We start from the raw sequence: 18,249 nt of genomic DNA, 5'->3' as shown, positions 1-18,249 counted from the left end.
ATAATATTCACAAAGGAAAGTTAACTTTACTGTCCTAAAAAAAGAGAATATTTAATTATCGCAAAGGCATGTGAAAAGTAAATTAGATAAAATATATCCTTTTTTTCTTTTTTTCTTTTTATGATCATACCTGCAACACCTGGATGTTCCTGGGCTAGGGGTCAAATCAGAGCTGCAACTGTAGGCCTACACCTGCAGCCACAGAAACACTAGATCAGAGCCACATCTGCAACTTACGCCTTAGCTTGAGACAGTACTGGACCCTTAATGCACTGAGTGAATACAGGGATTGAACCCACATTCTTACAGAGACTATGTCAGGTTCTTAACCCCATGAGCCACAGTGGGAACTCCCAAAATATATCTTTTAAGTTGTATCAAAATTGATGTTTTCAAGTAAATAAATACAACAATTCCTTGGTTTCTAATCTCAGTCAAATAAAAAGCTCAGGCTTTAAAATGTTATAATACCTGCTCTTTGACATCAGGGGTGAAGATATAAAGCTATTCTTCTAAAATTAAGGTAAGACTGTGAAGACTTTCTTCTATTTTCATCAAGATATTATTTCTCTACACATAATTTTGATGAGGAAAACCAACCTGGATTAAGGAACATGGCTTCTGTTTAAAATAATTATTTAGAAAATTAGATGTATATAATCAATAGCATGGTTGAATTAATAATACTCTGATTAAAATTGAAGGAAAATGTGTTCACACAGATAAATATAACTGTATTTTAAAATATTAATATTGTAATTAAACATGTATGTACACAGGCATATGTGAACATTCACACATGCACACAAGCACTGTTCATCTAAATTGTTAATATACTTTACTGACTGCATTGTGGTAATAACACTAGGAAAAAGCCAGTGTTGTTATTTCTCATTAAGTTAGACTATATTTTCTGAAATTAAAAAAAATGAAACTGATCACATTGACAAATTTTATCTGATTTAAAACACTGACACACCAATATAAAAATCCACTGTTTATATGGTTAACACATCTGTTAATCCATTATTTTAATCATTATAGGATTGACAGTTTCATTCTTCTGTAAGTCAGACACATTCAATTTTTGAATCAACCCTTCTAATAAATCAGATGTCTAAGATTAAACATTTAAAATAAATTAGAATGCAAATTTGACCAAGTGAAATGCATTTTCTGTGTTTCAGGATCATGATAATTAAGATTGATGATAGCTATGGTTCTAAAATAAAATTCTGTGAATGCAATATTTAATGAGATTCAGAAATATTATAACACATTCATGCAAAATGTTCATCATTAGTGAGAAGCATAATAATTCAACTGTCTTAAAACATGTGCATAACATTTTATTGGAAAAAGGATCAGAAACATTTAAATTCTCACATAAATCTAAATTCTCTATCTTGTTGTACATAGTAATGAAAGTTGTACTTTACCTAACTAAAAATGTGAAATGCAAAACTGAAAGGTTTCCTATAGGAAAATATCATGCCAGTTTTTTTTTGGTGGGGGGAGAGTTTCTGACACTTTGGTAAAGAGTATAGTTATAACAGCAACTTCATTTCTTCCCTTGGACACTAAAAAAAATTACCTAAATTAAAAAATATATATTTTGTTTCATTAAATCATCTAGAAGTTCTTTCTGTGAGTCTTTTTTTTTAAGTAAAATAGAATGAATCAAGAAAATTCTGATGAATAAAGATTATGTCCTATAACATTCAAGAACATCATCTATAGTAAAATTCAGGTAGTAAAATGGCAGCTGATGGGAAGCCGAAAATCCTGAGATATTTCCACAGTGTTTGCCTAAATTTAGGTGGGTATTCAACAGTTACTGTGATTTTAATTTATCAGTCCTCTAAAATGGGATTTCTTAATACATAATCTCTACAGCACTTTCATGAGAAACAGCAGGAATGCTCATTTCAGATGTGAATTCCTTGATACCACCATAGACCAAATAAATCAAAATCTATATGGTAGAGTATGAATTTGCATTTTAATTACTTATACAAATGAACCTTATACACATGAAGTTTGAGAAGGTATGTGCATTTTTAAATACAAGTAAACAATATATAAAATATATATTAAATAGTTCACATAGCTGTCAGTCACAAATAAGACCAGGTGATCAAATGCTGATAAAATCGTTTATGTAATGTGACAATTATAACCTACTTCACAAACTTTACGTACAAATGAGGAAGGTTAAAAGACTCAGTGTGCCAAGGTCAGAAACTTTCTCTCAGCCCTGGTGATTTTCAATCTTTCCTGAAGAGTCCCCATGAAAACTTAGTAAACTATAGACAACCATGTCACAACACACAACCTACTGAATGAGAACCGTTTTTTGTGGCAGAGGTCTAGTAATCAATATATTTGAGTATCATCATCCAGGAAGCATACTTCCCAGAACATTTCCAGGCTGGCACTACAAAATAATCATAATGACTTTGACTTTGTTAATATTTCTGAATTGCTAGTGTGGTATTATAGCCTTAGCACAATCACTTTAATCTTTTAAATTATGTCCCTAATATCTATTAACAGCATATATATTGTTACCTTTTACTTTTTTGTTTTTTTTGTCTTTTGTCCTTTTAGGGCTGTAGTTGTGGCATATGGAAGTTCCCAGCCTAGAGGTCTAATCGGAGCTGTTGCTGCTGGCCTATGCCAGAGCCACAGCTACGCCAGATCTGAGCCATGTCTGTGACCTACACCACAGCTCACGGCAATGCTGGATCCATAACCCACTGAGCAAGGCCCGGTATGGAGCCCACAACCTCATGGTTCCTAGTTGGATTCATTTCTGCTGTGCCACTACGGGAACTCCAATCTTTTACTTTTTTGAAGGATTGACATTAAAAAACTGACTTTTTACTCAGCCATAAAAAAGAATGAGATAATGCCATCTGCAGCAACATGGATGGGCCCAGAGGTTATCCTGCTAAGTGAAATAAGTCAGAAAGAGAAAAACAAATATATATATATCACTTATATGTGAATCTAAAAATAAAAAGGATACAATGGAACTTATTTGCAAAACAGAAACTTGCCCACAGACATAGAAAACAAATTTATGGCTACCAAAGGGGGAAGGGCAGAAGGATAAGTTAGGAGTTTGGAATTAACATATACATAATAGCGTATATAAAATAGATAACCAACAAAGACCTACTGTATAGCACAGGGAACTATATACTCAGTTTTTTGTAATAACCTATAAGGGAAAAGAATCTGAAAAAGAATATGTATGTGAGTGTGTGTGTGTGTATGTGTGTGTTTGTGTAACTTAATCAATGTGCTGTACACCTGAAACTAATACATTGTAAATCAAATATATTTCAATAAAGAAAAAAAAAGATTTTGGGAAGAAAACATTGGATTAGATGGTCTACAAAGCCTAGCTCAGCTCTAACAGTTAAAAATCAACAACGAAATTGACTTTCTACTACTTAGATTGTATTTGCCTCTAAGATGGTTTTTAATGACAATCATTACTGTGTCCTCTGAGCTATCTCTAGGTTTTTGCCTACACACAACAAAGATTTGGAAGTGCAGGCTGAAAAGCGCTGTAGGGGAGCTGGGATAGAGCCAGCGGGCTTCATCGTAGGAGGTGGTAGCATGGAGGTAGGCTGTCTGGCGGTAGGTTTTTCCGTCTGGGAGGTGCTGCAGCAATACCGGGATAGACAGGGTAGTGGTCTTGCCGCTCAGGCATGGAGGCAGGCAGTCTCTCCAGCCTTCAGCGATCAGCTTAGGACAGGAGCAGTTCTGGGTCAAAGGGAATTTCCCTTCGAAGCAACATGCATTGTGACAGCTCTGATCTGGGCTCTTTTGACGAGCTGTTCTAATGCGGGTCCATCATTTGGAACAAAAAATGCTCCTGAAGGGGGAGGTCGCAATCTTGATCGCAATCAAACGTCAGGTAGCTGTGTACACAAGTTTTATTTTCTGTCTCAGAGAGTGAGAGGCCCTGGGTAGGGACTGGCCCCTGCTGCAACTGGGTCTTTCTTTATATCAATATATTGCTGACCTGTTTGGGAATCCCTGTTCCCTTTCCCCAGGCCAACTAATTTCATGTCTGAAACCCCCCTGCTCCATATATTGTTTTGATCTCTGCATGGGGGGCATGTTTTGATCCTCTGATTGGTTCTGGGCAAGGAAGCCCTATTTGCATGGGAAAAGGGTTTTAGGGAAGTGCTCTAAAAACCAATCCTCTGGTACCTGAAGGTGTCTTCATTTTTTTGATCTTCACTTATTGCAGGCCTCCTGTTTTTGATAATGATAGATGGCCTGTTTTGAATCGCCCAGGTCAGAGTCCTTATCCTGTCCTACCTAATGTACTCAATATTTATACAATCTAATCTGTGGGTTGTGTGACATCGTTTTGGTACATGAATTCCCAAATTTCTTTGAATATACAAACACATTAATAGCATTTGTATTCATAATAGTATGGGAAAATTCTCATATCCTATATATGATCAGGTGTGACCATTAGTTATTTTTTCTATAAATATTCACTTCCATATATTTTCTATATATATATTTCCAAAATTGAATATCTTGAAATATTTGTATATTATGGCATGAGACACACAAACCTAGAAGTGATTTCCCTTATCAACCCTAACGTATGATTGATTCAAGTTTATAATTTAAAAAAAAATTGTAATGAAAATAATTAACAACTGAAAAATTAAAATTATCTCTCAGTTAAGAAAACAACTAGACAACTGTTTAAAAATCATCGTAAAGTTCAGTTGTATGCATTCAGAGTTCATTACTATCCATGTATAAGCAAAAAAGCAGTTTCTTAAGAGATTCTCCTTCAAGAATAATCTGTGGTTTAGAATAGCTCAGAAGTCCAGCCACTGCACCTGTTCTTTGCCAATGTTTTCTGTGCTAACACAGAGAGTACAAAGGGCAGCACCGTATTCTGGTCTTGCAAGAGAAAGAGAATGGTAAGATTCAGGAGATACATGCTGCCCTATGACACAAAGACATAAATTGTGTTCTATGTATATGTTTCCATGTATACATTAAAAAGAAACTTTTACATCAGAACACATCTACTTGGAGAACTTAGAACAGAAGTGATTTCCCCCTCCCCCATATTATTATTTTATGTCAGTAGAATCTATTTAGAATAATTAAAAATTATGCTATTTCTAAGATCTTCATCAAAAAAGCATTATGCTCCTTTAGTTTATTGCAAAGATTTTTTTAGGAGTCAAATTTAACATTAAAGTTGGAGTACAAATTTCTAATTATTGGCACTGTTCTGTAAAACATAAAGAAGTATATCTTCTTAAATAAAAAGATGGTAATATTTTACTGGGTAATAAACACAGTAGGTTTTCTACTGCTCCATATTAACAATCATTTGTGATATTTTATGGACTAATTTCTGAACAGATGCAAATTTTTAGAAACCAATGAGAGTCATGTTTTGCTCAGAAATGCTATGGTTCACATATCAGAAGGTTGTTCGATAAGCTTCAGAAGACAAGTGCTAAGTTGTGAGTTCTATTTTGCTCAACTAGCTGATTCTCCTCACCCAGGAGAATCTGGTGGCATGAACTGTGGAGACAGCATCATGTCACCGCCACTTCTCTTCTCATGGTGAATTCATCCACGTCCTTAAGTGGCACATCTTGGCAAATAGCCTCTCATAAATCTGCTGGACATCATGATACTCTGATAAATTTTCTTGCCTCTTCCACTATATTGTTGATTTTAAGTGTTGCTTTACTTGCTCATTTCTGAATCATATTTTCCTGCTTTGTTTATAGCTTTTCAATTCTGTCTCAGTTGATCTGCACATGGTTACTATGACTGGAAAAAAATCTGAAGAAGAAAGTCAGCTGCCTACTGTTGCCGAAAATTTTCCAAATTTCTGGAACAAAAATCCCACGCAACATGCATTCATTCCACCTATTGAAATCGGGAAGGCTACTGAGTAATTTTCTACTATTAATGCCAAACTAAGGCTAAACATAGATTCTACCAGTGGTGTCTTTTTGTATACTGAATTAGATCCACTATGATCATTGTTACTTTCATATTCAAGTGAGAGAAATCCCACCTAGGCTGGCCCGGCCTTAGAATCTAGACCCAACTGAAGAGGACTCAGCTGTCATGGAAGGACAAAGAGGGACTGGATTGGGGATTGCAAGATAGGGTCACAGACACAGAGGTAAGAATTTGAGTGTCTAGGACAGCAAGGAAAACTAAACAAGTGGCATTTTTAGGTAAAGCAGTCTTCCTGTGCTGGAATAAATTAAAAGAACTTCACAGCTCTTTCTTCCCAAGCTTTAGCAACCTCTGGAATTGAGGACATTTACTGCTTCCCCCATTATTTTTTTAAAGTAGGTAATGTATAAAATAAATAGTATTTTACAGATTAGAAAAGTTTAGCCTCAGTAGGATAAATTTGAGGACAGTTCCAATAGTTAAGTGCTTGAGAAAGAGTCTTTAGAGCCTATGCGAACTTGAATACCTGATAGGGTTTATTGGTTTTAACAGGTCAAATTCAGTGCAAAGGTATGGGGACCATAAAAGTAATATTAACCATAATTATGCATTCACATTCAAGCATTTCCAGACATTTACCCAGTCTTTGATTTAAAAGATAGATTCTCTGAGTCTAAAATGAAATTCAGATAAAGTTGAATAACTCAAACTACTCTGGAATTACAGACAACCAATATAGGAAGCCTCTTAGGCATTGTGAGAGAGGAAGAGAAAAAGCATAATTTCACCTACCAACCTTGGTTGTAGAACTCATGATGTTTTAGGAGTTGGGAATAGGAGTTAGAAGATGATAAACTTTGGGCAGGTGTTTCACGTGACAGATCTAACAGATACCATAAATGAGGAAAGATGTTAAATGTTTGCTTTGTATAATAGGCATTTTTTTTTTTTTTTACTGTCTCTGAGAGCTTGATGTCAAGATTTAACTTACTATATAATAAATTTCCCCTCTGCTGATCTATGATCTCCCTTAATGCCATTTCCTTTCCTAAAGAGGGCATAGACTGCTGTACATTATTTGTGTTAAATTGATGATGATGGTCATATGGTAGTAATAATGAGAACAATAGTGAGTAGACATTTATACATACCATTCTGTTAGACACACCTATACATATTTTATAAGCTCAATTAATTGGCTTACTAAGATCAATTGGCTTAATAAGTTCTGTGTTGCTTGTTATAAATAAAGTAAATAAAAACACACTACTCAGCAATAGACATTAATATTTTTCACTTTAAAAAATTTTTACTAGCTCCAAATGCTTTTCTGAATTTCATTTTAGTGCATGTCGAGAGGCTGACCTTGATATAACTTTTAGGATTCTGATAATGGCTTTACTAGGCTTAGTGAAGTTGCCAGCTTGTGGCTAGCTAATGCCCAGTATAGTATTCAGGCATGTTTTCACACATTTAAATGGGGGTGAGGAAGACTCTTCTAGAACATAGAGGACTTCCTTTGGCAGGAGTTGGGATGGAAACTTACTAAATAAAGAGGAAGTGAGGACTGGAAATGTTACTTGGTCAACAGAGAAGATTAATCTGAAAATAGAAACTGTCATTCCCAGTGTTCTCAAGCTCAGACCACATGAGCATATGAATACGTGTACTAAGTAAGTGGATATAAAAAATCACTATTTCCCAATCTATAATCTACAAGAGACATTTAGAAATAATATCCCACTACTGGTGATGATATAAGAGTTGTTGTGAGAAGGGCTGCTGTATAGATTATGATAGCATTTTTGACAAATAAAATATAACTTTTGTGTTGTAATGAAGGTTTAAAACATTATATTGGGAATCAAGCTTCTTGCATATATGTACACATAAGGAAAATCTATTTTTCTTTAATACGTCTTCACTATATCACTTTAGAGGTAAAGGATGGTTTTCTTCCTTATTAAATCTTCTATTGATAATATATTTTTTCATTGGAAGATGTTTTAAGTGGTCTTTCATTTAAATGGAAAGATCCCAGACAGCATAACAGGGAATCTTCAAGAACCTAATGAAAATATTTTAGTAGAATCATTTCTTACATGAGAGGACATCAAGTCACCTGTTAATTTATGTAACGAATAAATGCCATGGGCATGGAAGAATTGAATAAGAAGAGCGATCTTCATCAAGTTTTTTCTTGAAATGTATACCCAGAGCCTGTATGACACTTTTTTATTTTAATTGCTAATACAATTTTTCTATATTTTTAAAATTGGTATTGTTCATATTAAAAACACTTATTTGAAATGTCTTACAAAGCATTCTTACACATCCTGAAATAGCGTTTTTTCTTTAGTTTTTGCACTACCTCTTTACCCTCCCTCAATAAAACATGCAAAACATCTTATTAAATCCTCAAAACTTTAACGTTCTTTAAAAAACTATAATTCCAACTCAATTATCTAATCAATAAAAATAAGCATTATTTTATGACTCATTCCCTTGTAATTCTACATTTTTTTCTCATTCTTCCCTTGCATTTTATCTCCACTCCTCTTTAAGCACACCTTCATAATTCTATCATCATTTTGTGCACAAGAAAAAAAGTGGCATTTTAAAATATCAAGTAATATGTGTTATAGCTTTGCTAAACATTTCACCACCAGTTTGTTGCAAGAGATTTATAAATCAGATTTTCATTAAAAAGGAGAAAGAATCAACACCATATGTTGTGCTAAATCCTATGCAGCTGCTGCTACAGCAGCTTATTAATGTGTAAACTAGAAGGCATTCAGTGCTTTGTGATATACAGGACTGTAACTTCTCTCAAATGTTGTGATTTTTTTTAATATTAAGATTAAAATCTAAGAAAGCATGGTAAAATGGAATAACTTAGAAGTGTTAACATTTGTTTTACAGAAAAGAGAGTGCTCTTTAAATCAGTCGTTAAATGAGTATCTATAACTAAAATTAAAGTACCCAAGTAATCTTGAAATTGAAATAGAAAAGCAGGCTCAAAGAGGAATGCTGTGTATTAATGCAACTCCTTTAGAAATCTTAACTTTATTGCAATGTGCTGTTTGCCTAAATATCAATCTAGTTGGCATTTTTATTACAATTCTGCAAATGGAAAGAGAGCAAATGAACCATTTACTGCCTTTATTTTCTAAGTATAATCATGTTTCTGTTTTCCATTTGATGATAGTCAACTTTTTCTTTCCTCCAACATAAAGCATTCTTGAGTGTTTGTGATCATTTATAGTAAGAATGTGATATTGTACCCCATGCTCATTTGTATTACAATGTACAGAATGCTATAATCAATTATTTATAAACTATAGTTGAAAAGTTAGGAAATAATGCCCTAATGTAAAATCTTTCATATTTTAAATAATGTTTATTGGCCAAGCACATATGAGACATAAACACTGCCCTAATATACATCTTAAATATATTAGATTTAAAATAACAGCACTGAAGGAGGAAAATCATTTTTAAAAGCACCATAAAACAAGACTTAGTAATTTTCTCAAGTATGTTTAAGATATGTTTTTTATTGTGGTAACATTAGTTTATAACATTATGTAAGTTTTGTGTGTACAATATCATATTACCTACTTCTGCATACTCTTCAGTGTGTTCACTATCAAAAATTTAGTTCTTGCCAATCTCCATACAGTTGATCCCATTAAATGTGCATCTTCACATAGAAATTACATGCTTCTCTTTCATTCAAAAGAAACACTTGATGATGCTGATGATTAATTTTACTATGTTAATATAAATTCACATTATTTATCTATGTATCATGATAGAAATAGAATGAACTCATGAATTAGTGTGGAAAAAAGTTTTTTTGTTGTAGAAATAAGGCAAGTGGATATTTTCCTTCTAGTACAAGGGCGTTATAAGAACAATCTATAAGCCTTGAGTGGATAAGCCATGAGATCCTGCATATATAGCAGAGGGAACTATATCCAGTCACTTGTGATGGAACATGATGGAGGATAACATAAGAAAAAGACTATATATATATATATACATATATGTATATATATATATATATATATATATATACACACATACACACATAGCTGACTCACTTTGCTGTATGGAGGAAATTGACAGAACACAGTAAATCAACTATAATGGAAAATGATAAAATCATAAGTTAAAATAAAAGAGAATAAAGAACAATCTATAAACCAATATTCTTAATGAATATAGACAAAGAATGTTGAAAAATACTAGAAAAATGAGTCCAATAACATATAAAAATAATTATATATAGCCAACTGGGCTTCATCCAAGGAATACATTGTCCATTTTATATGTAAAAATCCTCAATACACTATATTAATTGATTAAATGACACACAGCACATGGTCATCTCCATAGATACTGGAAAAGACTCTTCAATAAATATGGATGCAGCAGGATAGCCACAGGATATTCACTTCTTGATATCCATTAGGATAACTAAAGTCAAACGGACAGATCATAAAACTTTCTGGCCAGGACACTGAGAAATTTGTGGTGGGAATGTAAAATGGTATAGATTCTATGGAAAGTTGTTTGGCTGTTTCTCAAAATAGAGTTACCGTATAACCCAGAAATTCTCCTCTTAGGTACTTTTCAGAGGTATACACATATGACTAATAAAAACATATGTCCACCAAAGCTTATATTCATATTTCTATAGTGTAAATGACACAGACCTCCTTCTTTTGAGTGTGGGTGCAATCTGTGAATATGATGGGCTTTCATTACTGTGATTAGGTGTTACTCAAAAGCGAGATTTTTCTTGTGTGGCTGACCTAGTTATGCCATCCTTTAAAAGAAGGTAAAACATCAAAGATGGAAGAACACAAATGAAAATGTGAATTCCATCAATAGTCTATTATAGAAATCAATCTATTGAAACATATTGTGAGTTCATGGATTTTTGTTATATTGCATTTTTTTAATTTTGTATCTATTATTAATATAGATACAATTATCTAAATGCATAAGTTTCAAATCTTACCTATGGAGCAGGGATCTTAGGGGGCTATCTTTGAATCTTTTTTATCACAGGATTCTAATATGTGATTAGACATCTGCTTATTTTGTGTGGTATTTCTATAATTTACATTAATCGTTTAAAAAGTGACTTTAAGTATGCTTGGAGCATTAAAAATGTGCTACTGTTTTAGGGGTACACCAATTTTGTTAAACATTTTAGTCTAGAAGCCTCTTTCCTCCCTTGCTTCTGTACCAAGTCCCAAAGGAAATAATTCTTCTGATTTCTGACATTGTAGATTATTTCTCTCAGGCAGTTTTGAAGATCAGTCTGGAATTAGCCTTTCCCATTTTTATCTTTACATCTTCTTTTCAGTTGCTTCAAAATTGACACCCTCTCCCCACAAAGCGTTACAACAATCACAACAATATTTTTTTACCTTAGAGAAACTGAATGATTCTTAGAATAAGGAGGGGAGCAGTTTTATTTACCAGCAGATTATGACAACTATTTGCCCCAGCACCCTTCCTTATCCCAGCATGCATTTCATTGTTTGCTATGTCAAATAAATTCACAGATATTGAGACTGCAGATAGCATGTGGAATGTTGTGGTTTCTTTTTTATTTTCCTACATTTTTTGATAATCATTTTCTGCTGATATAGCTGACAGATATAGTTAGTCTTTAATCTTGTTTTCTACTGAAAAACTAACAGGTAAATCTAGACTCTAATTACATTTACCTGTTCACATTTTTTTTTCTGTCTTTTTAGGGCCGAACCTGCAGCATGTGGAAGTTCCCAGGCTAGGGGTTGAATTGGAGCTGTAGCTACTGGCCTATGCCACAGCCAAAGCAACGCCAACTGAGCCGCACTTGTGACTTATACCACAGCTCACGGCAATGCCAGATCCTTAACCTACTGATCAAGGACAGGGATGGAATCTGTGTCCTCATGGATCCTAGTCAGACCTGTTTCCGCTGAGCCACGATGGGAGCTTTTACAAATTTGGTGATAAGCTTATCTTATAATAAATATTGTTGCTGAGAATCTACATCATTCAGTAAGATTTGGCCTTTATTTCATATTTTCAAAGGAGTAATTATTACTAAATCTTGTGGGTTTTAATATGGGTTTTTTTGGCTCCCATATATCTAACTTCAATAGTAAATGTTAGAAAGAGGCAGATGGAAAAAAGCAAGAGAATAAATAAGGAAAACTTAAAGAAGAGTAAGGAGTTGCAAAATCGGGATAATAAGAAGGAAGAAAGTTCTACATTGCCTGAAAAAAATGTCATAATTGAGTATTATTAATGACATAGTAAATATTTTATATATTTATTAATCTAATTAATGACTAAAATTAATCATGTTTTATCTTCTTAAATATCCTGGTAATCCATTGGATTTTTTAGAAACAAACATTTATTTTACTGTTCCTAAATCCAGGCATCAAAAATTATAATTCTGTTAAATGCATCTTTTTGTCTTGTTGATGGCTATTTAGAAGTCTTTACAACATGAAATTGTATATCAGTATGAAATAGATTTTTATTATGTGAAGATGCCCAATTTTATTGCAATGCATAAAGTTATATTAGATATTTTCTGTTATATTTACAATTTGCAATTTTTAATTTTTTTATATTATAATTTTAATCATTTAAACATTTTTCCTTTTCTATTTGATTAGTTTTATAGCCATTCACTAGTCTTTTCACAAACTTCCTTCCTTCCTCCCTCCCTTCCTTCTTTCCTCTCTTCTTTTCTTCTTTCTTCCTATCTTTCTCTCTTTCTTTTCTCTTTTCAATATTGTCTATGTCATTATTGCAAATTTTCATTTAGATCTTGTAGTCTATTTGGCTTCTCATACGATTGAATGAAGTTTGTATTACAACTACATCAATGTTCAAATTCTCATTGTTTACTTCACTCCTTGTGGAAATTGTTACACAAAGCACTGTCCAACATTCATGCAAATAGACCTTCGTCTCAGATTTGGTTTACAAAATACCTTAATCTAGCATGGCTTTAAATCCAGCAACTTCTTTCTGTTCCTTTTTAACCTGTATTCCACAGATCAGTGCTATTCCTGACAACCAACCTTGACCAATCCTCACTGACAATCATTAAGAAGCTGAAAATGGGAGTTCCCATCGTGGCTCAACGGTTAACAAATCCGACTGGGAAGAGTAAGGTTGCAGGTTCGATCCTTGGCCTTGCTCAGTGGGTTAAGGATCCAGCGTTGTGGTGAGCTCTGGTGTAGGTCGCAGACACAGCTCAGATCCAGTGTTGTTGTGGCCCTGGTGTAAGCTGGCAGCTACACCTCGATTAGACCCCTAGCTTGGGAACCTCCATATGCCATGAGAGCGGCCCTAGAAAAAACAAAAAGACAAAAGAAAAAAAAAAGTTGAAAATGGGTACAACATATGTGTGTTTGTGGGAAGAAGGCACCTACCTCCAGCAGATATTCCATGTGAAGCAGAAAGAAGGCAGAAGACTTGCTATAAGACCATCCTCCCTACTTCATTTTATACAATTTTTTACTTACACTTTTTACGTAAGAGGCTGCCAGTTGTTAAATAGTTAAATCTAGTGTCATGGAGCCAAAATTAGTGCAAGAAGTAATGCCTACATCCTACTCATGTCTTCAAAAAAAAAAAAAATACTAAAAAAATGGAGTGGATAATGCATTCAGAAATTCAAATGATCAAATTTAAAGAGGTTTACTTTAGATCATGCTGTGTCATTCTGAAGCAGAAAGAAAATCTACTCAGACATATTTAAACTCAGAGAATTTTTGGAATTTACCTTCATATTTCCTCTCAGAATTGTATTTTGCATTAGGTCCCATAGAAATCCTGAAATTTATGTCATGTTATTATAATCGATTTTTATAACCTACACTATTGTATATGATTTATAAATAAACATATTTTTATAAAAGTATAATTGTATTATTAAAGTCACATCAGGGTATTTAATTAGGACTAAAGTGAAAGAAAATCTCTATCCTCCTTTGGAAATTCCGTCTAGAAATTTTCTCTTAAATTCCAGATCACCATACATGACATAGCAGGCAGGTTTGTAAAAAGAGAAAATTGTGTTGAAATATTTAAGCATAAGAAATTCAGAATTTGTAAAAATTCTGAGGCAACCTTTACAATAAAATAAATGATTTGAATTGCTTGAACATATTAGAAAGGCTTGCTCATGTGAGGCAAAAAATGAGGAAAGGAATAGTTGCCGATATGAGTAGTGTGTGTGCGTACTCATGCATGTATGTGTTTCTGTATGTGTATGTGTGTCTGAAAGGAGATATAGGAGAAGTAGTAAAAATAACTAGAAGTGTTGGTTTGCAATATTATAAAAAATAAACATGAATCCAAAAAGAATTCATTCAGCCACTTATGCAAAATCTTGGTTGTTTAACAGATTTGATTTGATAATAAAGGTACTACAAAATAAAAGGATTTCATAAGACAATTTTTTTTTTATTTTTTGCTTTTAAGGGCTGCATCTGTGGCATATGGAAGCTCCTAGGCTAGGGGTCAAATCTGAGCTACAGCTGCTGGCCTACACCACAGCCAGAGCAACTCAGGCTCTGAGCCATATCTGTGACCTACACCACAGCTCTCAGCAACTCTGGATACTTACCCCACTAAACAAGGCCAGGGATCGAACCTGCATCCTCATGTATCCTAGTTGGGTTCATTAACCTCTGAACCATGAAGGGAACTCCCGTAAAACAAATTAAAGCAGGCAGATGAGCTAAGAGTAGAGCAATGGAAGTTACTGGGCATATGTATACCCTGCATAAGCCTACAGAATTGGCAGAAGACAGAGTTGGCAAGATCTACAGATATAAAAGAAAAGTCTAGGGAAAGAAAAAGGCACAAGAGCAGTAGGAAGATACATTTTCTTTAATGACGATTATATTTGTGTGGTTGGCAGAAAATTGAAGTGCAAATACTTTAAAGATCGCTCTGAATACAATAAATAAAGAAGCAGCAAAACAGAGTAGTGGTTGTAAATATGAGGGTTGTGGCCACAAAGGTGATAGTTGAAGGCATAAATGTAGATGAGAAATTTGGGAGAAATATTCAATGAGATGAATGGAGCAGTGAGCTTTGTCTATTCTTTGGACAATAATCTCAGAAAAAATGTCATACACTACTCAACAGAAACTTGCTTAGTAGTGAAAAATCTGCCACAGCAAACTGCCCCAAAAGTCTGCACAGAAGAAAATAAATGGTTTAAACATTTTTACTACTTACCTGCCATATGTTATTAATTGCACTGACTGAGTGAGTGACTATTTGTGCAACTGCTATAAAATGAACAAAATTTCAGGAATAAAAAATATATGACATTCATTGAGTCAAAAGTAAAGTTGACTATTAAATGAAATATGTAGAAAGGCATTCATTTTAAATTGTACTTTAACTTCTGGGGTAGAAAAATATTTTTCATATGTACATCAAAATTCATTCAACTATATAATACAAGGGAACAAAATCAGAGAGCTATAATTCAAAAATTGCAGAGTCTGGGAACTTTCTATTTGATAAATTTGTAGAGCTTGTTGATTAAGGATAGCCGTCATAATATAGATGTTATGATATTTTTATTTAATTTTTTCTCATTTAATGAATCATACTGATACCTTCTAAGTGAAAAATTTAGAGAATTTACTAATCATTAAAAAGATTTAGTGGCCCCCAACTGTTAAAATTATAAACACAGTTAATTCAGGTTATGAAATAAATCTATTGACCAACTCAGCAGTACAGGTTAAATCATATAAAAGATAAATAAGGAAAATAAGAAAAAAATTATTAATTTATTATTTCTGATAGAAATGCATCACTAACTTAAAATTAATGAAAAATGAGTAATTTTGTATCATCATAAAAAAGATTTTGAAAACACTCTCATAAGTGCACATAGAAATTCACTTTGCCAGTACTTCAAATAGGCAAATAGGAAAATGGTGAAGAATCATTTACATAATGGACAAATGTAAATTCATTCTAGTTGTTGAGAGAAGCTCCCTGCTGTCTTGATTATATTATGCTTTCCTGCTGCTACATGAGCTCACACAAAACTGAAAAAAAAAATTAACATTGTGCCATTATAAGTTTGAAGCAAAGGAACAGCAGTGCAACGGTCCATTGATTTCTTCACCCTTAAAATCTCAACTCATGAATTATCCTTGCTGTAGGTATTTGACACTTAAAATCATCTGCTCAAAAGATAAACTTGTGGAATAGCATATATGAGAATCCAGCTTTAACTGCTAACTTTAAAGAATATAAGATAAAGGAAATTACATTTTAGTGTGGTTGCTCATGATTGTTTGTTCAATGAGTTGTCACAGAATCCAATTTCCACATTACCCATTTTCTGTGTAACAAATTGATTCTTTTGTTTCATTTATGGTGAAGTGATATTTCTACAGTCTTCTTAACTTATTACAAAATGTATTTCCTAAATCACCCGTCTTACAGAGGAGGCAACTGATCTGTGTACATAATAGTACTTGCTCAATTTTAATCAGTCGGAAGTACATGACTTTGCAATGAATTGTCAGTATGAGAAGCACCTTTCGAGGGATATTTATTTCAGGACACAATTATGTCTCACATTAATAAAATGAAAAATAATCTTAATAAAAATTAGGGAATAAGCACAAAAATAAACACAAAGACAACTTTCATAACCCAAAGAAGCTCAGTGTTTTAGAGTTACTCTGTCACTAATATAAACAAACCTTCAGTCTCCTTCTCCTCTCATTCTTGATTGGAGAGTATACTGGTGCTGTGGTCATGAACCAAATCTACCCACTCTGACCCTCTGTGACTTTCATTTGTATGAAGTTGGATCTCTGGCAAGTTTCTTAATTTTTTGGTAACTCAAATCTTTACTGAAAACAGAGGGAACAATAGTTTTTACCTCATACACTATAGTGATAATTAAATGAAAATCCAGGTAAAGGACTTCAACAATACATGGATCAGACAGTGTGCATTCATGTTATCAGTTACTATCCTTGTTTATATTATTGCAACTATCACTATTGTTAATTTTATTATTATAAATATATTTTAATGTTTTCCAAAGGAGTTCTATTCCAGCACATTCTGAAATCACCCAAATTGAGGCTTAATTTTTGCAACTGTTGACATCCTACCAGGAATGTAGAAAAGCACCTTTACATTACTTTCTGAATTGTTAATAAACAACTTTGCAGTAAGTGATTAGTTAAGACTTAGGCATAGGGAAGGAAATCATAACCAGAGACAAAAATAGCAAATGACTTAACTGTGGAATCTCTGGCATCTTTATCTTCCTAAGTTTATTCATAGAACCAAATCATCCCCTTGAGGCCCATCACAGCTTTTTGCTTTCACATCTTTTTGTTCTCTTATTCCAACTTACCCCACATTCTAGGCTTCCCATAGACTAGAGGAAAAATAAAAATCCCTTTAGACGAAAGTTTTTAACGTACACTATTTCAATTCAAATCATTTGTCATTTGTTGATTTACTTAAACAAAACAAAACAAACAAATTTACCCCTTCTCCCTCCCTCCACACAAGCGCCAGTGCTTTCAGGCAGCAGGGGGCTTTATTGGGGAAAGAACATGGCTCATGAATTGAGTGTCTGGGCAGTGAGCCTGCCCCAATTACAGTGGCTTCCAATTCCTTAATCTTTGTTTTTCCTCTTTGAGGTGCTCATCTTACTCCAAAAAAAACCCACCCATTTTTACTCCTATGATAAATTCTATAAGTTTCCTAAGAAATATTTATATGCTTTTTTTTTTTCTTTTTATAGCCACAACTGAAGCATATGGAAGTTCCTGGCCTAAGGGTTGAATCAAAAGTGTAGTTGCGGGCCTACACCACAGCTTGTGATAATTTTGGATCCTTAACCCACTGAGTGAGGCTGGGGATCTAACCTGCATCCTCACAGAGCCATCAGGTCTTTATCCTGCTGAACCACAATGGGAACACCTGTATGCATTTTAATATAAATATTACTTTCCTTTATCCAAATAAATGTAAAGTACTATTTACATAATTTAGCCTCCATTCTGTGGAGAACTTTGCAATTTTGAATTTGTGTCTGCATTTACTTTATTAGCAGCCATTGGTTTCCTTGAGATAAATCCAGTTTATGGTAAGCAATTGAGGCTTCATGATTACTGGCTACCCTGTGTTATATCATTTCATCTCTACTAAGGCAAGGTAGCAAAAAGAAAT

The sequence above is a fragment of the Phacochoerus africanus genome, chromosome 1 (assembly GCF_016906955.1).
Source record: "Phacochoerus africanus isolate WHEZ1 chromosome 1, ROS_Pafr_v1, whole genome shotgun sequence".
NCBI classification, from domain to species: domain Eukaryota; kingdom Metazoa; phylum Chordata; class Mammalia; order Artiodactyla; family Suidae; genus Phacochoerus; species Phacochoerus africanus.
Note: the sequence above shows the minus strand (reverse complement) of the source record.